This window comes from Phacochoerus africanus, chromosome 10, assembly GCF_016906955.1.
Source record: "Phacochoerus africanus isolate WHEZ1 chromosome 10, ROS_Pafr_v1, whole genome shotgun sequence".
In the NCBI taxonomy this organism is placed as follows: domain Eukaryota; kingdom Metazoa; phylum Chordata; class Mammalia; order Artiodactyla; family Suidae; genus Phacochoerus; species Phacochoerus africanus.
In genome coordinates, this window is record NC_062553.1 from 129,315,952 (window position 1) to 129,337,843 (window position 21,892).

The 21,892-nt window shown below is 37.9% G+C and overlaps 1 protein-coding gene across 9 annotated transcripts in view; it reads left to right on the plus strand.

Moving 5' to 3' along the window:
* The window catches only part of SNCA (synuclein alpha), a 137,198-nt gene that overhangs the window by 23,748 nt on the left and 91,558 nt on the right, over window positions 1-21,892 (plus strand). The gene's annotated exons all lie outside the window — the stretch shown is intronic.

Genomic DNA, 21,892 nt, shown 5'->3' on the forward strand with positions numbered 1-21,892 from the left:
GCAACAGAAAATGAGATGTCAACTGGAAGATGAAATTTTGCAGGCTTCATGACCATGGCAGTAGAATGACTCTTGCTTTTCCCTGCTACCTTGAACACATCAGGCGTACCCTTTCCTTGACTCTTCCTGGAAAATTCTTTCCTGAATTTTAGCGTTTGGCTCACTCCCTCATTCCCTCAGGTCTATGCCAAACAGTACTTCCTCAGTAAGGTCTCTCCTGGCCTACATTATATTGGAGCCATTCTCTTCCTTCTGCTGTTCATAATTTCCCTACTCTGTATTTTTCTTCTTTTTTGGCCAAACCACTGATTATCTTTAAAAATAATAACTAACTTACTTATTTTTATGCATGTTGTTTATCCAATAAACAAGCACCATGGAGATAGAATATACTAGTTTGTTCACTGATGTTTCACAAGTGTCTAGAAGGGTGCCTGACATGTAGGAGATAATTAAGGAATGTTGATTGCATCAAGGGGGAAAAGAGAAAGGAAATAAACGATAAGCAGGGATCTTGGAATATAGCCATGATTGAGACCAAGGTCCTGAGTGTACACGTGAGGAAATTCACAAAGGGGAAGGAAGCAGTCTAAGGTCACATAGCCAATTGTAATTGACTGAAAACCAGCAGTGTTTTTCCACCCACTAATGTTGCTTCCTCAAACCCTTCCTCAAATTTTACCTTTCTTTTGGGAATTATGGAACAACCAGATTGAACTGGGAAAATTCTCTGCTTTAGAATATTAAGAAACCAGGGAAACGTGTGCCATCCCCATCTCACTGCCACTTAATGTAAATTGCTAACAAGGCATGCAAATATTTCATTTCTTACAAAATTGGGCTTGCTTTTACCCATCCAAAAATAGTGCTCTTTATTTTAATGTTTTAAAGCACAAATCTAAATGATGTGACAAAATTAACTTTTGGAGAGATTTCTCTTATGGGTACTTATAGGGTCTTACAAATTTCTAATATGAAAATGAAGTCATAAACCTGGAAATTACAGCACAGTTGTAGCAAAAAAAAAAATTGAACTGAGAGTTTAAATGGCTGATTTTCATCCTTGGTCTGTCGCCAACGGGCTGAATGACCTTTTGAAGATCTCCTAAGACTCCTCCTTGTATAATGAGAGATCTGTACTAGAAAATTGTTAAATCCCAATTTAGCAATAAAGTTCTGAGTTTCTAATAATAACCCAAGGAAGACACTAATTAACTTTCATTTTGGCCACATCTATGGGATGCCAAAAATTCTAAAGTTCAAACAAAATCATTGAGTCTGTTCTTTATGAAATTTGAAATAATTTCATCCTTCAAACTGTGATCAGAGTGATTCTGATGAATGGAAACAAGGAATTTATTGTTGCTTTAACTGCTTATTAATGACCCCTATTTTGACACTCATTGTTCATTGAATAAATTTGCTTATTTACTATGTGCCAGAAACTTTGTTAGATATTGAGGTTAAAGTGATGAGAAAACTATGCGCTGTTTTCTTCTTCATTGAGTTTATAGTCTGGTGATAAAGATCAGTAGTATTCATCTACTCACCACACAGTAAATGTGTAAGAATACACTGTGATAAATGCCATGCGTACATAATGTCAACAATGTCTAAATGAAGACTTGACCCAGCTACTGCAGGGTAGAGGAAAGGGAGGGCATCACAAAGGGTTGCCAGGGGAAGTAATGGTTCAGGTGAGATCCAAAAGAATGACTTGCAATTGTTAAGTGTGGGAGTTAGAAGAAAAGCCTTCTAGGCAAAAGCAACAAGATGAGGGAATATAATGTGGTTAGGAGGGGACCGTGGCAAATCAAAGATGATGGCTGGAGTCAGAATCAGGATGTAGCTGGGCCACCTGAGTTGGCCATGTTAAAAATATTAGTCTTTATTCTAAAAATAAAGTAATGTATGAGAGCATTTTAAGCACTTAATCTGGATGTCAGGTTATAAGTTTGCATGTTGAAAAGATGCTTCTGCTTCTAAGGAGGCTGTAGATTGAAGAGAAGAAAGAGTAGTAACCAGGGACCAATTAGTGGGCTATGGTGGCAAAAGGAGATGATTGTGAATACCAAGGTGTTGGTGAGGGAAAAGGAAAGAAATGGATTAATTCAAGGGCTACATGGAGAATAATACCAAGATGAACCAGTGCTATATTTCACAGGAAGAAGGGGAATATGATGAGCAGGGCTACAGGCTTTAGCTTGTTGAAGCAGATTAATGGCTGTGCCATTCTCTTGGGGTTGGTGTTTCTCTTGACTATCAGGAACACTGCAAGATGACTGGCTGCATCAGTGTTCTGCCCTTATGCTCTTTGAGGGTATTTGGTCCATTATTTTCTGATTGATGAGGGAACAAATCTTCCTCCTTCCTTCCTTCCTTCCATCCTGCCTCCCTCCCTCCTTTCCTTTCTTCCTTCTATCCATCCATCTTTTCCTTTCTCCCTTTCTTTCTGTCCTCTCTTTTGTGTTTTCTTGATTTTTTTTTTTTGACCCAGAGCTCCAGGAGCTCATTTTTATTTTTCTCTTTTTATTTGCTAAATTATCCCTTTGGGAATGCTTGTTTTGGTGTACTCATCTCCTTTTGATGTTAACAGAGAGATATAACTGCAGATACTTAAGTGTTTCTGTGAACTTGATCATATGCACAAAAGACATCCTTAGTAATACTTTCTAATTATAAGATACTAGATTAAAGGACAAACAGGTTATCCTGAATTTTAAGAATTTTTAATCAAATATTATTAACTTCTTTCTTTAATACATCAGCATAATACATCTACTGATCTCTGGTTTTATCTGTGTGCACACAAGAGCTTATTAGCTATACAATTCATTTCTCAGAGCTCATTGACTTGATTGGCACAGTAGAAACAGGCTATAAATATATTGGCAGAGGTATTCAAGTTTTAAGTTCAGATGTTATATAAATAAAAATTGATGTTTCCCATTCCTATTGAAAACAAATGATCCTCTTGTACGAAGAATATTATAAAAGAAAGGCACTTGAATAAGAGTTGGTATGTAGTGCATCTGTGTTTTCAACATATAGCTATTCACTAGAACATCTGCTCCATCCTTGAACCCTCAACAGTGCTTTGTGTGTGTTTCCTGCTCAAATCCTTGCTGAACAAATTAACACCTCTTTGATGCTCGCTGGAATTCCCTAGAAGAGTTGGATCCTTGGTGTCCATGATTTTTATTTCTGTAATCTTCTGGACATAAAGAAAGTGTAAGTTCTGAATAAACTATAAAGACACTGCCTGACAATGATTACAGCAGTCAGCTTCATTTTCACATCCTGTCAGGCACTGGCTTATCTACATGGAGATGAATAGGTTTTGTGCAAGAAATAAGCCTGGAATATTTATAGCCTCAGATACTTGAAATATTCAGGTTTCATCTTTTTTTTTCCCCCTTTGGAATCAGAATAAAGTTCCGAAACAGTGTCATTTTGGGAAAAATAGATTATATCATAAATAATTTTCACAATCCCCAGCACAGTTATCCAGAAAAATGTTGATTTCAAACAAATAGAAGCCTGCATGCCCTATAATCCTGCCTTAATTTGTAGGAGGATAGCTGATCAAATGTGTGCTAGATGAATAAAACAAAGCAGAAATGAAAACTGTCAGGTTTGACATTCTGATCCAAAACTTTTAAGTGTCCTTATTTCCTTTGTATTACCAGAGTATCATTTATTTAATTTTTTATTACTCAATGAATTTATTCCATTTATAGTTGTACAATGATCATCGCAATCCAATTTTATAGGATTTCTATCCCATATCCCCAGCGCATCCCCCACCCCTAGGTTTTTCAAAGTTTGTGAGTCAGTATCTGTTCTGCAAGGAAGTTCATTGTGTCCTTTTTTCAGATTCCACATGTCAGTGAAAGCATTTGATGTTGGTGTCTCATTGACTGACTGACTTCACTTGGCATGATAATTTCTAGGTGATGCATGTTGCTAAAAATGCCGGTATTTCATTCATTTTAATGGCTGAGTAATATTCCATTGTGTATATGTATCACCTCTTCTTTATCCACTCCTCTGTCGATGGACATTTAGGTTGTTGCCATAACTTGGCTATTGCAAATAGTGCTTCAATGAACATTGGAGTACATGTATCTTTTTGAGTCATGGTTTTCTCTGGGTAGATGCCCAGGAGTGGGATTGCTGGATCAAATAGTAGTTCTATGTTTAGTTTTCTGAGGAATCTCCATACTGCTTTCCACAGTGGTTGCACCAATTTACAATCCCACCAACAGTGTACTAGGGTTCCTTTTTCTCCACACCCTCTCCAGCACTTACTGTTTGTAGATGTTTTGATGATGGCCAAATTCTGGCTGGTGTAAGGTGGTACTTCATAGTGGTTTTGATTTGCATTTCTCTAATAATGAGTCAAATTGAACATCTTTTCATGTGCTTTTTGGCCATCTGTATGTCTTCTTTGGAGAATTGTCTGCTTAGATCTTCTGCCCATTTTTGATGGGGTTGTTTGTTTTTTTGGCATTGAGTGGTAGGAGGTGTTTATAAATTTTGGAGATTCATCCCTTGTCAGTTGATTCATTTGCAAAGATTTTCTCCCATTCTGTGGATTGTCTTTTCATTTTGTTTGGGGTTTCCTTTGCTGTGCAGAAACTTTTAAGTTTGATTAGGTCCCATTTGTTTATTTTGGTTTTTACTGTCATTACTCTAAGAGGTGGATCTGAGAAGATGTTGCTGTCATTTATGTCAGAGAGTGTTTGGCCTATGTTTTCCTCTAAGAGATTTATAGTATCTGGTCTTATATCTAGGTCTTTAATCCATTATGAGCTTTTTTTTTGTGTATGGTATTAGGGAGTGTTCTAATTTCATTCTTTTCCATGTGGCTGTCCAGTTTTCCTAGCACCGCTTATTGAAGGGGCTGTCTTTTCTCCATTGTATATTCTTGCCTCCTTTGTCATAGATGAGTTGGATGTAGGTGCGTGGGTTTAGTTCTGGGCTTTCTATTCTGTTCCACTGATCTATATTTCTGTCTTTGTGCCAGTACCATATGGTCTTGACAATTGCTGCTTTGTAGTATAGTCTGAAGTCAGGGAGGCTGATTGCTCCAGCTCCAGTTTTCTTTTTTTAGGATGTCTTTGGCTATTCTGGGCCTTTTGTGCTTCCACACAAATGTTAAAATATTTTGTTCATGTTCTGTGAAAAATGTCCTTGGTAATTTGATAGGGATTGCATTGAATCTGTAGACTGGATAGTATCATCATTGTGATACTATTGCCTCTTCCAATCCAAGAGCATGGTATGTCTTTCCATCGGTTTGTGTCATCTTTGATTTCTTTCATCAGTGTCTTATAGTTTTCAGAGTACAGGTCTTTTGTCTCTTTAGGTAGGTTTATTCCTAGGTATTTTATTCTTTTGGATGTGATGGTAAACAGGATTGCTTCCCTCATTTCGCTTTCTGATTTTTCTTTGTTAGTATCTAGAAATGCCGTCAATTTCTGTGTGTTAACTTTGTATTCTGTGACTTTGTCAAATACATGGATGAGCTCTAACAGTTTTCGGGTAGAGTCTTTAAGATTCCCTAGGTATAGTATCATGTTATCTGCAAATAGTGATAGTTTTACTTCTTCCTTTCCAATTTGGATTCCTTTTATTCCTTTTACTTTTCTGATTGCTGTGGCTAGGACTTCCAAAACTATGTTGAATAACAGTGGTGAGAGGGGACATCCTTGTGTTGTTCCTGATCTCAGTGGGAATTCTTTCAGCTTTTCACCATCAAGAATGGTGTTAGCTGTGGGTTTGTCATATACAACCTTTATTATGTTGAAGAAGGTTTCCGCTATGCCCATTTTCTGAAGGTTTTTTTTAATCAGAAATGTGTGTTGGATTTTGTCAAAGGCTTTTTCTGCGTCTATTGAGAGGATCATATGGTTTTTATTCTTCAGTTTGTTAATGTGGTGTATCACAATGATTGATTTGCCGATATTGAAGAATCCTTGCATCCCTGAGATAAATCCCACTTGATCATGACGTACAATTCTTTTAATGTATCATTGGATTCGGTTTGCTAGTATTTTGTTGAGGATTCTCGCATCTATTTTCATCAGTGAAATTGGCCTGTAGTTCTCTTTTTTTGTGGTATCTTTGTCTGGTCTGGGTATCAGGGTGATGGTGGCCACATAGAAAGAGTTTGGGAGTGTCCCTTGCCCTGCAATTTTTTGGAATCGTTTCAGATCTTTCTCTAAATGTTTGATAGAATTCACCTGTTAAGCCATCTGGTCCTGGACTTTTGTTTGTTGGAAGTTTTTTAATCAGTTTCAATTTCAGTACTTTTGATTGGTCCATTCTTTTCTACTTCATCTTGATTTAGTCTTGGAAGATTGTACTTTTCTAAGAATTTGTCCATTTCTTCTAGGTTTTCCATTTTATTGGCATATAGTTGCATATAGTAGTCTCTTTTGATCTTTTGTATTTCTGTGATGTCCGTTGTTACTTCTCCTTTTTCATTTCTGATTTTATTGATTTGAGTCCTCTCTCTTTTTCTTGACAAGTCTGGCTAAGGGTTTATCAATTTTGTTGATCTTTTCAAAGAACCAGCTTTTTGTTTCATTGATCTTTTCTATGGTTTTCTTTGTTTCTATTTCATTGACTTCTTCTCTGATCTTTATGATTTCTTTCCTTCTACTTACTTTAGGTCTTGCCTATTCTTCTCTCTCAAGCTGCTTTAGATGTAAAGTTAGCTTGCTTATTTGAGCTTTTTCTTGTTTCCTGAGGTAGGCTTGTATTAGTATAAACTTTCCTGTTAGAACTGCTTTTGCTGCTGCATCCCATAGGTTTTGAAGTGACTTATCTTTGTTGTCATTTGCCTCTAGGTATTCTTTCATTTCCTCTTTGATTTCTTCAGTGATCCATTGGTTGTTTGGTAGCATGTTGTTTTGTCTCCACATGTTTGTGTTTTTTGCCGTTTTTTTCTTGTTGTTGATTTCCAGTCCTATACCATTGTGTTTAGAAAAGATGCTTGATATGATTTCAATTTTCTTAAAGTTACCAAGGCTGATTTGTAGCCCAGGATGCGATCAATCTTAGAGAATGTTCCATATGGACCTGAGAAGAATGTGTATTGTGTAGCTTTTGGATGGAATGTCCTATAAATATCTATTAAGTCGATCTGGTCTACTGCTTCCTTCAGGACCTGTGTTTCCTTATTGATTTTCTGTCTGGATGATCTGTCCAGTGCTGTAGGTGGGGTGTTAAAGTCCCCCAATATTATTGTGTTATTGTCCATTTGTCCTTTTAAGGTTGTTAGCAGTTGCCTTATTTATTGTGGTGAACCTATTTTGGGTGCATAGATATTTAAAACTGTTATGTCTTCTTCTTGGATTGATCCTTTGATCATTAGGTAGTGACTTTCCTTGTAAAATATTCTTCATTTTAAGGTCTATTTTGTCTGATATGAGTATTGCTACTCCAAGTTTCTTTTGATTCCTCTTTGCGTGGAATATTTTCTTCCATCCTCTCACTTTCAATTTGTATGTGTCCGTAGAAGTGAAGTGGGTCTCTTGAAGACAGCATATATATATGGTCTTGTTTTTGTATCCATTCAGCCAGTCTATGTCTTTTGGTTGGGGCATTTTGTCCACTAACATTTAAGGTAATTATTATGTATGTTCTTATTGCCATTTTATTAGTTGCTTTGGATTTGTTTTTGTGGCTCTTTTTTCTTCCCTTCTTCTCTTGTTCTCTCCTCTTGTGGTTTGATGACTATCTTCAGTGTTGTATTTGAGTTGATTTTTCTTATTTGTTTGTGTATCAATTGTAGGTTTTTGGTTTGCAGTTACTCTGGAGTTTTGATATAAGAGTCTGTGTGTGTGTGTGTGTGTGTGTATGAATGTGAGATAGTTTTAATTTGTTGGTCTCTTAATTGCAAATGTGTCTCCAGTTTCCTGAATTTATACCCTCCTCACAATTTCTGATTTTGGTGGCATAATTGTGCGTGGATGATTTCATATCTTTACTGTATATACCTTTACTGGTGACCCTTGTCAATTGCGGTATTTTTGTTTCCTGTTGTGGCCTTTTCTTTTCTGCTTAGAGAAGTTCCTTGAGTATTTTGTTGTAAAGCTGGTTTAGTGTTGCTGAATTCTCCTAGCTTTTGCTTATCTATAAAGCTTTTGATTTCTCCTTCATATCTGAATGAGAGTCTTTCTGGGTAGAGTAATCCTGGTTGGAGGTTTTTTTTCTTTCATAGCATTAAGTATATCATGGCACTCTCTTCTGGCCTGCAGAGTTTCAGCTGAAAAATCCACTGATAACCTTGTGTTACTTGTATGTTATTTGTTTCTTTTCCTTAGCTGCATCCAATATTTTCTCTTTGTCTTTAATTTTGGTCAGTTTGATTAATATGTGTCTCAGGGTGTTCCTCCTTGGGTTTATCTTATATGGTACTTGTTCACTTCCTGGATTTGAGTAAGTGGTTCCTTTCCCATGTTAGGGAAGTTTGCAGCTCTTATCTCTTCGAATATTTTTTCTGTCCCTTTCTCTCTTTCTTCTTCTTCCGGCACCCTTATAATATGGATGTTGGTGAATTTAATGTTGTCCCAGAGCTCTCTGAGACTCTTTTCATTTATTTTCAATTTTTCATCTCTTTTCCATTCCACATCCATGATTTCCACTAATCTGTCCTCCACCTCACTTATTTATTCTTCTGCCTCCTGTATTCTGCTGTTGGCTGCTTCTAATGAATTTTTTGTTTCAGTTCTTATATTTTGCATCTCTTCTTGCTTAAGTTTTATATCTTGTATCTCTTTGCTCAGTGTTTCCTATAAATTATCCATCTTTGCCTCCAGTTTATTTCCAATGTCTTGCATCATCTTTAGCATCAACAGTCTAAAGTCTTTTTCCTGGAGCCTGAGAATCTCCTCATCACTTAGCCGATTTTCTGGGTTTTTTGCTTTCTCCCTCATCTGAGTTATAGTTCTCTGTCTTTTCACTGTTATAGGTTTTTGGTGTGGTGCCCTTTTTACAGATAATAGAGTTGTAGCCTCTCTTACTTCTGGTGTCTGCCCCCCTTGTGGCTAAAATTGGTAAGGGAGCTTGCTGTAGGCTTCCTGATGGGAGGGACTGATGCTTGCCCACTGGTAGGTGCAGCTGATTCCTATCCCTCTGGTGGATGGGGCATTGTCTCTGGGTGAGATTAGAGGTGGCTTTGTGCCTGGGGGGTCTTTAGGCAGCCTGTTTACTGATGGGCAGGGCTGTGATCCCACCTGGATTGTTGTTTGGCCTGGGGCTTCTCAGAGCTGATGGGGGGGGCCAGATTTTCCCAAAATGGCCACCTGCAGAGAAATGCAGCCTGATGAGTATTCCCAAGAACTTTGCTTCCGATGTCCTTTCCCCACAACAAGACACATTCACCCCCTTTTTTCCCAGGAGGTCCTCCAAGAAGGGCAGTCAGGTCTGACCCAGATTCCTATGGAGACTTTGCTTTGCCCTGGGACCCAGTGCATGTAAAAGTCTGTGTGTACCTTCTAAGAATGGGGTCTCCATTTCCTCCAGTCCCATGGAGCTCCTGCCCACAAGCCCCACTGGCCTTCAATGCCAGATGCTCCGGGGGCTCTTTCTCCCAATGCCAGATCCCCAGGCATGGGGTCTTGACATGGGGCTCAGAATCCTCACTCCTGTAGGTGAGTCTCTGTGAGACAGTTACTCTTCAGTCTGTGGGGCTTTCCACCTGGGAGGTATGGGTTGCTTATATCATGTATCGCCCCTCCTACCTCTTGATGTGGAATCCTCTCTTTCTTCTGGAGTAGGGTATCTTTTTGAAAGTTTGTGGTCCATTAGTTGAAGATTGCTGAGCATTTGGTTGTGATTCCATTGTGTTGTTTTTAGGAGAGAAGTTGAGCTCTGATCCTTCTATTCTAACATCTTAATCCCATCTCTGCAAATTTATTTTTAAATACTTGAGTATTACAGACCTTCTGAATAAATGATTAATCAGATGATGACTGTCGCCATTAGCTAACTCATTCACAAATAAGCCAAATCTCATTCGCACACTTTCAGATTTCTTTGAAGAAGGATATACATATCACAGACATGATCTTAATACCATTTATAAGAAGTTAGTTAAGAGATGTAAAGATTGGTCAAACATTTTCAATTACAGTGATTTTTTTCCTTAAATGAGTAGTAATGATTGATAGAATATATTGCCTCAAATAATTAGAAGTTTCACACTTGCCTTGTGCTTGACCCTAAAAGATAACCATCCTGACTGTTAGTTATATTTAAACCTAAACCAAAAATCTCAGCACTCAGATTGTATGTGTGGTGGGTATAGTGTATACTTTTAATATCATTCTAATCTTAGCTTAAACCATAATGTGGTAATTAAAGATAAATCCTCATTGACCTAATTGATTTGTTTCAAAATGTATATAACCAGTAATATTTTGCAGTGTGGTGTGTAAAATTCAACATTCTATACTTACACAGAAGTGGACTAATGTGATGGTAACTTAAACTGTCACCCCTTAGAAGCTCATCTACTATGATGGACTTTCTCTGCATCTAGTACTATTTCACTGGGTTTAGGAGGGTTGAATTATGATTCCTAATGACCTTTAATCTCATGAGACCATTAGTGGGAAAGTGCACTACAATTGTATGTAAAGTTGTAGGCTTACGGTTACATTTTCATTAAGATTCGATAGCATAAAAACGTTCACTAGCATTCAGTAGTGGAATGGGTGCTTTGTGTTCTGGACACTCTGCTATGCACTATAGGGAATGCAGAGGTGAATAACCCACGAATGGCTCCTGTGTTTAAGAAACGTGCAGTCCAGGTAGGACAACTGATGTACTTACTCCTGGGAGAAAGAGGTATCTCTGGTCTTTGAGAACAGTTATTTGTAACAAATATAATTCCATCATAGGAAAGAAAAATGCTTTCTGTTAGAAATGAGAGAGACTTATCTTCTTAATATTGTACTTTAAATTTTGTTTTTGCTGGTAGACTGTGAAATCACCTCACATGCATAGAGATAAGAGCCACAATATTTTAGCTGTTTAGACACAGAAACATAACACTTCCACCTGAATCCTAGGATTGGTGGTTAATAATTTGTAAGCATTACATTCCTGTAATATATATATGACTAGAAATTCAATTTCAGTCTTCAGAGAACCGATTTTGACAATAGCTTTGTTCATTAGAGAAATATGTTACAGAAAGTGTGTGATAGAACTGCTTCAAGGCACACTAACAAACAGCTCTAAATCATATTTGTGCAATTGGTTTGTTCCTCCATAAATGCTTAACGTAGATGAAAATTCTGCTGAATGCACTGTGAGAGCAGTGCCCATGCTTTTTTGTGAACTAATTTTCATCGTGTGTGTGGTGAACATCTATTGCTACAATCCCTTTATAGGTAAAGATGATATGCTATTTTTGATAGTGTTTCATTAACCAGGTACTATTATATGTCAGATGATTTCAAACTTAGGTGTTTAAAAACCTCTATTGCCATCTGAGCCATATTTAAATTTGTAATCCAATGGAAAACCTGGAAAAATAGTATTAATAATTTTAAGTGGCAGGAGTAAGAGGAATAAGATGTGTTTATTTACTATGACATATGATGATCTTACTCCAGACTTCAGCAGTAATCAACTTGTGTGTCCCTATAAGGTAAGAATACTTTTATTTTTTTGTCCCTTCAAATAAAGGCTTTTAGTTTCCAAATTTTCAGGGAGACATTTGATAGTGGTGTTTGTTTTACCAAGAATCAGTAGAAAAAGAGGTCCTAGTCTTTGGAACATTTAAAATACACACAAATCTAGAACAAAATATATTTACTTGAATTCAAAGGAACAGAAATAAGATGCCAACTGTGTTTTGCATGAAATAACATAATTATAGCAACTAGAGTTGGGGGATATATCTCATCAATCTATTGTTTTTCTATGAGGGAAAATGAATAGTTTGCTAGCTCAAATATGAGGTCATTCTTTTATAAGATACTTTATTAAAAGTTTACCAAAATATTTGTATATTTAATTTACAATTTAAATATTCCTCTTTACCAGGTAATTCTAGTATCACTAAACAGATATTTTGGAAATTCCAAAAGTAGTATTTAATTCTGTTAAGGCCATAGTGTACATTAATACAAAGAACACTTAAACAAATTATGTTTGTTGAATAAATAAACAATTGAATGAATTAATAAAAAATTAAAAGAAGGAATATATATGTGTGTGTGTGTATATATATATAGTATCTTCCTAATTCAAGGTAGACACTTTCATTTTTCTTTTGTGTTCTTCACAACGAAGTGTGATAAATTTATTTGGAACTCAATAAGAATGAATTCAGTTGCAGCTTTGTGGATTGTGAAGCATAATGTGAATTTATAATTTAAGGAAATCAAATACGGAGTCCTGTTGTGATGCAGTGGAAATGAATCAGACTAGGAACCATGAGGTTGTGGGTTTGATCCCGGGCCATGTTCAGGGGGTTAAGGTTCTGGCATTGCCATGAGCTATGGTGTAGGTCGCAGACACAGCTTGGATCCCACATTGCTGTAGCTGTGGCTGTGGCCGGCAGCTACAGCTCTGATTAGACCCCTAGCCTGGGAACAAGCAAAAACAAAACAAAAAACAAAGAAAATGTATGTTTACAAGGGATTGATGTAAGTCTGAGAAACCATATTAGCAAATCATTTCTAGTTCACAAGTACTACATATTATCCTATTTGATTGTTGGGAATTCTCAAAAAAGCAGAAAACAGACCTTTTGTTACACACGATCCTTTTGCATGCCATGTGGGTTTTCTGAGTAGGTACCTACAGTTTTGCGTTAAAGCCCCAATTTTCACTCAGTGGATTATTTACATTCGAGGGGACTAGGAAAAGGTATGTGCTTCCTACTTAAGAGAAGTGTCACTGAGTTTGGGTATATAATGGAATTAAAAATGCCTCATCTTTAATTTCTTTTTTCTTTCTTGCTTTCTTCCCTTTTTTGTGTGTGGGGGGCAGGGCGGGGGGGCGGCAGCACGCAACCATGGCCCATGGCAAATGGAAATTCACAGGCTAGCAGTCGAAATGGAGCTCCAGATGTCGGCCTACACCAGAGCACAGCAATGTGTGATCCCAGCCATGTCTGCAACCTACACCAGAGCTCACAGCAATGCCAGATCCTTAACCCACTGAGCGAGGCCAGGGATCGAACCTACAACCTCATGGTTCCTAGTCGGATTTGTTACCGAAGAGCCACAACAGGAACTCCTTTTTTTTTTTTTATTTAATCTTTAATTTGTAATATTACGACACATGTAACATAGGGCCCTTTAAAAACAACAGGCTCCACTAAATACCGTTAGCTGCTTCTAGTAACGATCTTTCTTCTATGGTATTCTTCCTGCAAAGGGAAACTGACAAAACTAACATGCGTGTTTGAACCAAAGGCAGATCACAAGAGTTCTGACCAAAGCTGCTCTTTGTCTGTTACTTGACCCACCATGAGAGCCAGCTGGCCTCTATCTTTTCCGGGTTCCTGGTTTACCCACACCACTGGATTTGGTCAGATATAGGAGAAGCAGGGTGTAGTGTAGAGGGCATCCCTTTTATCTTAGGGAACACAAAGCTGGTCTTCCCTCTCCCTGTGCTGGATAATGTCATCTCACTTCTCAGAGCACAGATTTTCTCATCTGTGAAATGAAAGCATTGGATTAAATGAGTTTAAAACATTTTGAATCTGTGTCTAACGGCTTGAATTTTAGGCCAGTTTGTTCCATTGCGCATTGCCAGACCTCTGGCAACTTATTTATCCTTTCTAAACCAAACCTGCTTGTCTGTAACTGGCCAGCCACTGCACAGAGACAGAGTGTGAATGAAATTAGATATTGCAGGCATCAGGTAAACAAGCAATTGTAATTCATTGTACAGTTAAAACATTTTGTTAAGAAGAGCCTGCATTTTCTGAGTTGTGTTAGATGTGTGATTGTAGAATGTCTCTTCCATATTTATGTTTTGATGCTATTTAACAAGCATATTGTAAACAAGAAAAGGGTAAAAACCATTCACTGAATAATCTCTTTAATTAGCTCAATAAAGTCATACTACCATTATTTTTCATTAGATTTTGCCAATGTGGTTCCACAGAGTATTCCATACACATTATAACTGGAAAGAAACAATTTGGGGTAAACAAAGTTAAAAGGTTTCTATTTTAAACTGAAGAAAAGCTGGAGCTGTGATATCTTGTGGTAGGGGTGCATCTGCAATTTTTCCTAATGCTTCCTTGATGCCAGACCCATGACACGTAGTTCTGGGTGTTCCGAGGGACACGGGTTTGAAATGCAAGTCTAACAGAAACTGTCCCTATTCCCTCTTTCTTTCTCTTAATAAGACTTGGTTTTTGATTCTGGATTAGAGGTATTTAGAGAGAGTATCAGGATTCAGCAATCCATATACAAATCCTGTTCTTTTATAGCCATTGTCTATAAAAATCCTTTGGGACAAGGCTGAAGAAAGGACTCTTGTTCACCTGAAGCTTTTATACAGAATCCGGACAAAACTCACTGTTGACATACATAGGGGCAGGTCTGAGTAGTGTGCAACTGTGAAAATGGGCTGAAGCATCTTCTCGTTTCCTTTCCCTTATACTGGAAGGCAAGGAAGTCCATTGAAGGGAAGGAGGCCAGAGAGCTTCTGCTCAAGCTAACTTTTCATGTCAGAACTTTCTAGAATGGGAGCTACTGCAGAAGAGGAACGATTCCAAACTCATCTGACGTTGGCGCTTTCATGATAAGCACTAAGGCCTCATTTAATCTTTAAGGCCTTGTATTGAATCTCGTTTTGGTTACTTTCAGTCTAAAAGATTCATTATATAAATATTCAATGAAATTTAAGATTTATTTGCGGCCAGAGCTTAGCAGAAGCAAGTCCCTCTCCCCAGGTTCACTTGAAATGGGATACTAGGTCTGTCAAGGGGGAAAGGATGAGGAATTGGGCAGGAAGGTCTTGGCTCTTGATGGGGTCTGTCTGGTTTTCATTCTAGATGGCAACTAGTGTCCTGGGTGACTCTCAGATGTGGTGCACTCTGGTCTAAAGGTGCCCGGCTGGTCCCTCCTCACCTCTGGGGTCTGGGACAGCCATGCTCCTTTATCACTGCCTTTATCCTCCACATGTAGACTGGCCTGCCTCTGCCAACACTTCTTTTCCAAGACTTGATCTGGACCCAAGGGAAACCTAGGAATCTCTCCCACCTCAGCCTTAACTCTTAGGAGTCAGGGTCTGCAGGGTTATTGGAGATGGACCTTGAACTCTCCAGCGTCATACATCACTGTATGGCTCACACTCCATTAACACCAGGAAGCCTCAGGCAGCATCCCGCCAGGGAACGAGATGCGCTGTTCCTGCTCACAGACTTCCCTGACCTTGTGAGTTACCACATGATTCCAAAGAAGAGGGTTTGGGAAAAGACAAACTCAATGCTCCACTTGAAATCTGCTTCCCTGGAAAAGTCCCTTCTTCTTCTTTCTTTCTATACTTTACTGATGGAAAAATAGTGAAAGGATCTGATACTTGAATTTTTATGATTTACCTACATTCTTTCAACCCTGAGGCCCTGGACCTTCTACTTCTATGTGGGGTAGTGAAGGGACCCGCTATTATCTGGGGTTATGGTACCCTCAGTGGGTGTTACCTTTTCAGCAGCTTTATGTCAGAGATGTCTTTCCAACAGTACGGTTGGAGAATAAATTGATACAAATAATTCCTGAGGACATGTTGGAAATCTATTTTAAAAGCATTGAAACTATGCATTATTCTTTGACTTAGTGATTTCATTTCAAAGACTGTAAATGATCATACATATAAATATAAGGATGTTCACTTCAGAATTGATTATAATATGAAATTTTTAAAAAATGCTACAAAATTGGCAATAGGGAGTTATTTAAATGCATTATGGTTGATCCATACAGTGGTTACTCATTTTGAGCACTCATTAAAATGTTGGTGTAGGAGTTACCACTGTGGTTCAGGAAGTTAAGAATTTGATTGCAGTAACTCAGATTTCGGTGGAGTCATCAGTTCAATCCCCAGCCTGGCAGTGTGTTAAAGGATCGGGCATCACTGCGGCTGTGGCGTAGGTCACAGCTGTGGCTCAGATTCAATCCCTGGCCCAGGAATTTCCATATGCCATGGGTGTAGCCATTAAAACAAAATGTTGGTGTAGAAGAATAATCGATCTAGAGTAAGGATGTTCTTGCTGCATTAAGTTAAAAGAGCAGATTATAGATCAATATGAACAATTTGTATAGTATATCTCATCTTTTTTCACACTGTGTGTGTTACATGTATGTATAAAGACCTGAAGTGGAATGTACCAGGCTCTCGGGTTTTCTCAGTGAAGCACTCTGCATTTCCAGCCAGATAATTCTTTGCTTTGGACAGCTCTGTCTTTCACTGTAAGATGTTTCCCAGCCCTGGGTCTTACTTGCTAAATGGCAGTAGTGCTCTCCATGCATCATACCAACCACAAAAATCTACCCCACCTCCCGAGAGGAAACACTGCAATGAGTGACTGTTTCTTGGGTCACAGGTTGCCATCATTTTAATATCTCCCTTTGCTTACTTGAACTTTTTTCAATTTCCTGTAAGTATGTATTAGGTTCATCACAAAAGCATAATAAATGGTTTTGTAGTGTTCTAGACTATTCAACATTTATGTGACTGAGCACTCTTCTGCTTTCACCAAAATTAGAACATAGAGTCTAATTTTCCTCCTTAGTGCCCTAGTTCCTGCTTGCCTCTATTCCATTTATTTAAGAAACCATCTTAGCTTCTTCATCCGTACTGAAAAAATACAGTTATAGTTAACTTGCTGTTCATCCTGTCACTTATTTACTCATCCATTCAGGTGATCCATATCTGTTAAAATCATGCTCTGTGTGAACTACGATGCCAGACATCCTCAGAAATATAGGGGTATATAAGACCAATTTCTTGAGCTCTAGGCATTGACGGCTAGCTGTCAGTCGTGACGAGTATGTGCAGGAGTCTGATAGACTATTAATATTATCATCTTTGCTCGAAGATTTATTCCCCAATCTCCTTTTCTTCCCTTCAAGTCAGAAGCAGGGCGCTCTCTGAGCGAGGTATCACAGCACTCATCATCTCTTATTATTTCTCAAAAAGCCTGGTGACAATATATTTCTTTCCTTGATTTCTCTTGATCCCAATTATCAAACCAAATTAAAATACCATTTCGGCAATTCTATTTTGCTATCTAATAATATTGGGTTCCACATCTAAATTTCAAAATGCATTTTAACAAAGATTTTTGAGGAGCAGTGGGGTGTTCTGCCCAAGTGAATTGAATAATTTATTTGGTCTCTCATTTTGGCAAGTATATCTGATCATTTGGGGCCTTGCAAAATCTTATTATAAAATATGATTAATAAATATGTGGGGCTCCGAGAAAGCTTTTATCCTCTTATATTCATGTACCCTAAAACTTTGTCTTTCTCATTTCAGTGTGCTTTATCCACAGCATGCCCAAATCCCCAAGCTTACAAATAAATTTTCCATGTTTTTGTTAACCTGTCTGATAATATACAGGAATTTGTTAAAGCGTCACTTTTTTTGATAGACTTTTTACTACAGCCAGTTTATTTCTACTGGAATGGGATAGCCTCATTTACAGTGTTCAATTTATTTTACTTGATTTTTTAAAATTTTATTGAAGTATAGTTGATTTATAATGTTGTGGTAATTTCTGCTGTGCAGCAAAGTGATTCAGTTATACAAACATCCATTCTTTTTCAGGTTTTTTTTCCCTGCCACCCGCCAGCTGGGCCTTTTATCATTTTCCCCCTACATTCCTTCCCTCACCTCTTAACTCATCTCCTCACTTGCACTCACACAACCTGGGTGGTCTATTCTCCACTGGCCGGAGTGATTCTTTTGAAATAAACCAAGTCATCCTTCCCCTGTTCTCAGCCATCCAATGGCCACCTATCACACACAGAATGAATCCAGATCCTTCTTGTGGGCACAGGCCCAATGTTAGCTAGTTCTCATTGCTTCCCGTCCTGCCCGTCCTCCCCTCGAACACGACCCTCCAGCTTCACTGGCCCCCGGCTGTCCTTCAGACCTGCCAAGCACATTTCCAATACTTAAGAGAGACACATAAAATGAGTTTTATTCAATTTAATGTGGACTGTTTCCTTCCTCTGAAAGCAGATGTAAATGATATAGTCTTCTTAAAAAACACATAAATAAAAAATAAAACCAAAAAACCCTGCCTACCCAGAATTGCTGATATTAATTTAAAAAAAAAAAAAAGAACGGCAAGAATGTAAAATAGCAGAGGTGTCCTCTTCTTCAGATTTCTCTGTGATTTTGGTGCATGTTAGCAATTTGATGTACTATAGAATATGAGCCTCTTCAAATGAAATTACTTGTGCCCTTCATACTTACCACAAAAGCTTTTGCTTTTCCGTGCTTTTATAACAGCTCTAGTTGACAATACATGGATACATAAAATAAACTTTCGCTGTAAGAACAAAGTAAACCATTTCACTCAAAAGATAAATCTTGGAGATTTTAGAACTGCTTATCATTATACATTATTCATATTGTAATAGACATTTTCTTAGTAAACCACATAAATTAGGATGACTGTTGGACAGATGGGCAGAACCACAGGCATCCAATATTAAGCAGTTGGTGAGCATAAGATGCCAGAAAGAAGATTAAGACTAGCAAGGCAGGAAGCTTCCCATAGCTCTTGCAAAGGGATGCTCTTTCACTCCTGACTTTCTGCTCTGTGTTTCCTTTGAAGGTAATGCCTTCCAAGATACCTTTCCCTGTTTATATCCAAACACACACTCAAGGCTTTTGTGTGGTAATTGATAAATAAATAATAAAACGAAGTGTTGAGGCAGATTGAAAAAGGACCTTCCCCCTGATTCTTCCTTTTATGCTGGGATGACAGCTATGGAAGGTGTTTCCTCTGCAAGGAATGTGACAGTGTTCATTTGCTAGAAGATGAGAGGGAGAGAAGGGCTGTGCACTGAGGAACAGTAAGCCATTTGTCACTGCCCAGCCTCATCCGCTGTGTGGAACTCTGAGCCTTGCCAGCTGAGACCATGGGGTTTTTACTTATTTCTTCTGGGATCCTGCAGCAATAAGAGTTTATTAGGAGTGAGGCCAACATGAAGAACTAGTTAGCTGTTATGATGTAGGATAGTCATCTCTGAATGTTGATCAAACTTCAAGAGAAAGGCTCTGTGACTTATTTTATCCATAGGTTAGACCGATTTATCTAGAAGATCCTTTCCGGAGGCATCTGTGGGTGTGAGAGATTTTCTTCACAATACATAAAGCGTCATTCAAAACCACAGATAAATTCTGAAATGTTTGATCTGATTAAAAATAATTCTTCCTTTGAAGGAGGGAAATAATGGATGTGCTACCTACAGGAAAATTATGCGTAAAGGCCACTAGTTTCACAGCCAGTGCATATTTTGCATATATCTACTCTTTCTTAATTGGCAACATTGCTCTCAGATCTAGATGCTAGAGAAGATTGTGTGAGCGAGATGCCATAAAGGCCATCTTTTAAATGATAGAGTAGGATTCGAAGAACCCAGGGAGCAGTCTGTTGGGCCTCTGTCCATACTGTCTTACAAAAGAAGAGGTCATAGCAGCCACAGTGTTGGCAATCATCCAAATGTTTTTATACCTATATTTGCTGGGGAACTCATATTCCCACCACCTTGAAAATTTTGGGGAAATTGGTTATATGGATCAGTGTGCCAAATTCCCTTTGATTTATTCATTGTATTTTTTGTGGAATGATTTCAGCCCCAAATGTTGATGTAGTTGTTCTCAACCCAAACTTTGAACCCAAATCAGCCCAACACATAGAAAGAGATGGCTTTTGCTGTCCTCAAGGTCAATACTTCTTTTAAAATTATTTATTAAATTTGGTAAAATGTGCTTTTGAAAATGTCCATGGAATGTTTTTTGGGAACTTTCCTCCCTTCCCCTTTGATTAAGTATCTATATTGTTTAATCAAATTGATTTGCAACTTGCTTTTAATATTAGTACCTATGAGTGTCTCTCTCAATTCTAAATATTTCTTTCTTAACTTGTTGTCTCTATGTTCCATTTCAGATTATTGCTGGATGCTTAGTTTTGTTAGCATCACATTTATTATTTTAGGGAATCTGTTTTAAGATACGTTAAGTGCAATCCTGGGTTAATACAGCATTGGAGTTTTTCCTGTTAGAGATACATTATTTTCTCTACATCTCACTGGGAGAAAGGTTGGCATGGTACTATTATAACGTACTTAGCGATATTAGCTTTTCCAAGGTGCATTATTTCTGAGAATACCATTGTTTGATTTCATTCAGACACATTTCACACAAGCTGATAGAGTCAATACTTCTTTTCAGGACCAATTATTGTCTAGATATTAAAACTTGACATCTTTATCTGTTCATTTCAAATCTTTTGTGTGATCTACGTTAGAAACACATTTGCATTCTTAGTTTTCAGCCTTTTTAAACATTGTATTTTGAATGAAGGTTGACAGTGATCCCCCAGACTTTAGCAAGTAATGAGTCTAACAGCAAAACCATTTAAAAGGTAACTTTATAGGCAAATAGAGAACACAAAGAGCCCACACAAATTATGTAAGTCCTATTTATATTACCTCCCTCCTTTCACATAAAATATTCAACCAATGTTTGATAAAGTTTAGTGTATTGCCAGGAGCTATGATCAGGTTGAGGACAGAAGAATGAACCAGAAGTGTTCTTAGATCATAGGAAAAAAGAATACCCTTCTCTGTGAAAGTTACTCCGACAAATCTCAGTAAAGCTAAAAGGAATAATTTTCCCAGATCTATTTTAGACTCTAGACACTTAGCTCAATGTCTTTTTCTCTTTATCAGGCTGGAATTATTCCAAATCTCTTAACTTCTGGGCAACCATGAAAATGAGACAGAGAGGATACTAAATCTGCTACAAATTTATCTTGATATTCTATTCAGTCTTGCTTGGTACTGAAGGTCAAAAATAGAATGAGGGGTTTTTGTGGGTTTTTTTTTTTTCTTTGCCTTCTTTTCTTTTTCTTTTTCTTTTTTTTTTTGGTTGATAGGAGAAAACCTAAAGCAGCAATATGAGCACACGGCCAATGTCTAAAACTAATTCTTGAGGAAATAGGAATCTTGCCCTTAAGGATCACCATGTAAAGAGTTCCCACACTTTCCCACTGTCGGCAGTATATACAAGACCTATATTAGGTGTGGTACAGTTTGAAGTCTCGAAATTTGACCTCTGCAGTTGAGGATATGTGACGTAGCCTTCTCCAATTCTCCACGAAGAAAGGAATTACATTGAATTGATTAGCTGTGTAACCATGAACAAATTGCTTCATTATTCAGTCCCATCATCTGTATGAATGAGAATAATGAAATTCACATCTCAGCGATGTGATGACCACCTGGGACAAATGCGGGCCCAGAACCTGGCACGAGAGCGTTTCATATTTACAGTTTCTTCCTGTTCCTCCTTCATGCTCCCATGCATGTTTGTGGTAGCACATCTGTGGCACTGATCGTAATGTACTGTGGTTAGTTGTGAACTTGCCGGCCACACTGTGAACTTGTAGGCAAAGGACCAGCATTGCTCTGCCCTTATATCATAAGTGGTGCTTTATGATCCTCAAACTGTTCACATAGTGTTAGACACAGCATCCTTATCAGGTGCTTGTTGATGTTACAATAGCTTCACAGTAAGATGCAGAGTGAAAAAAGGATATGTTTTCTATTTACAAATTCATTTCTGAGGCTTGAAGAAATCAAGTGAACCAAGGTTCCATGATGAG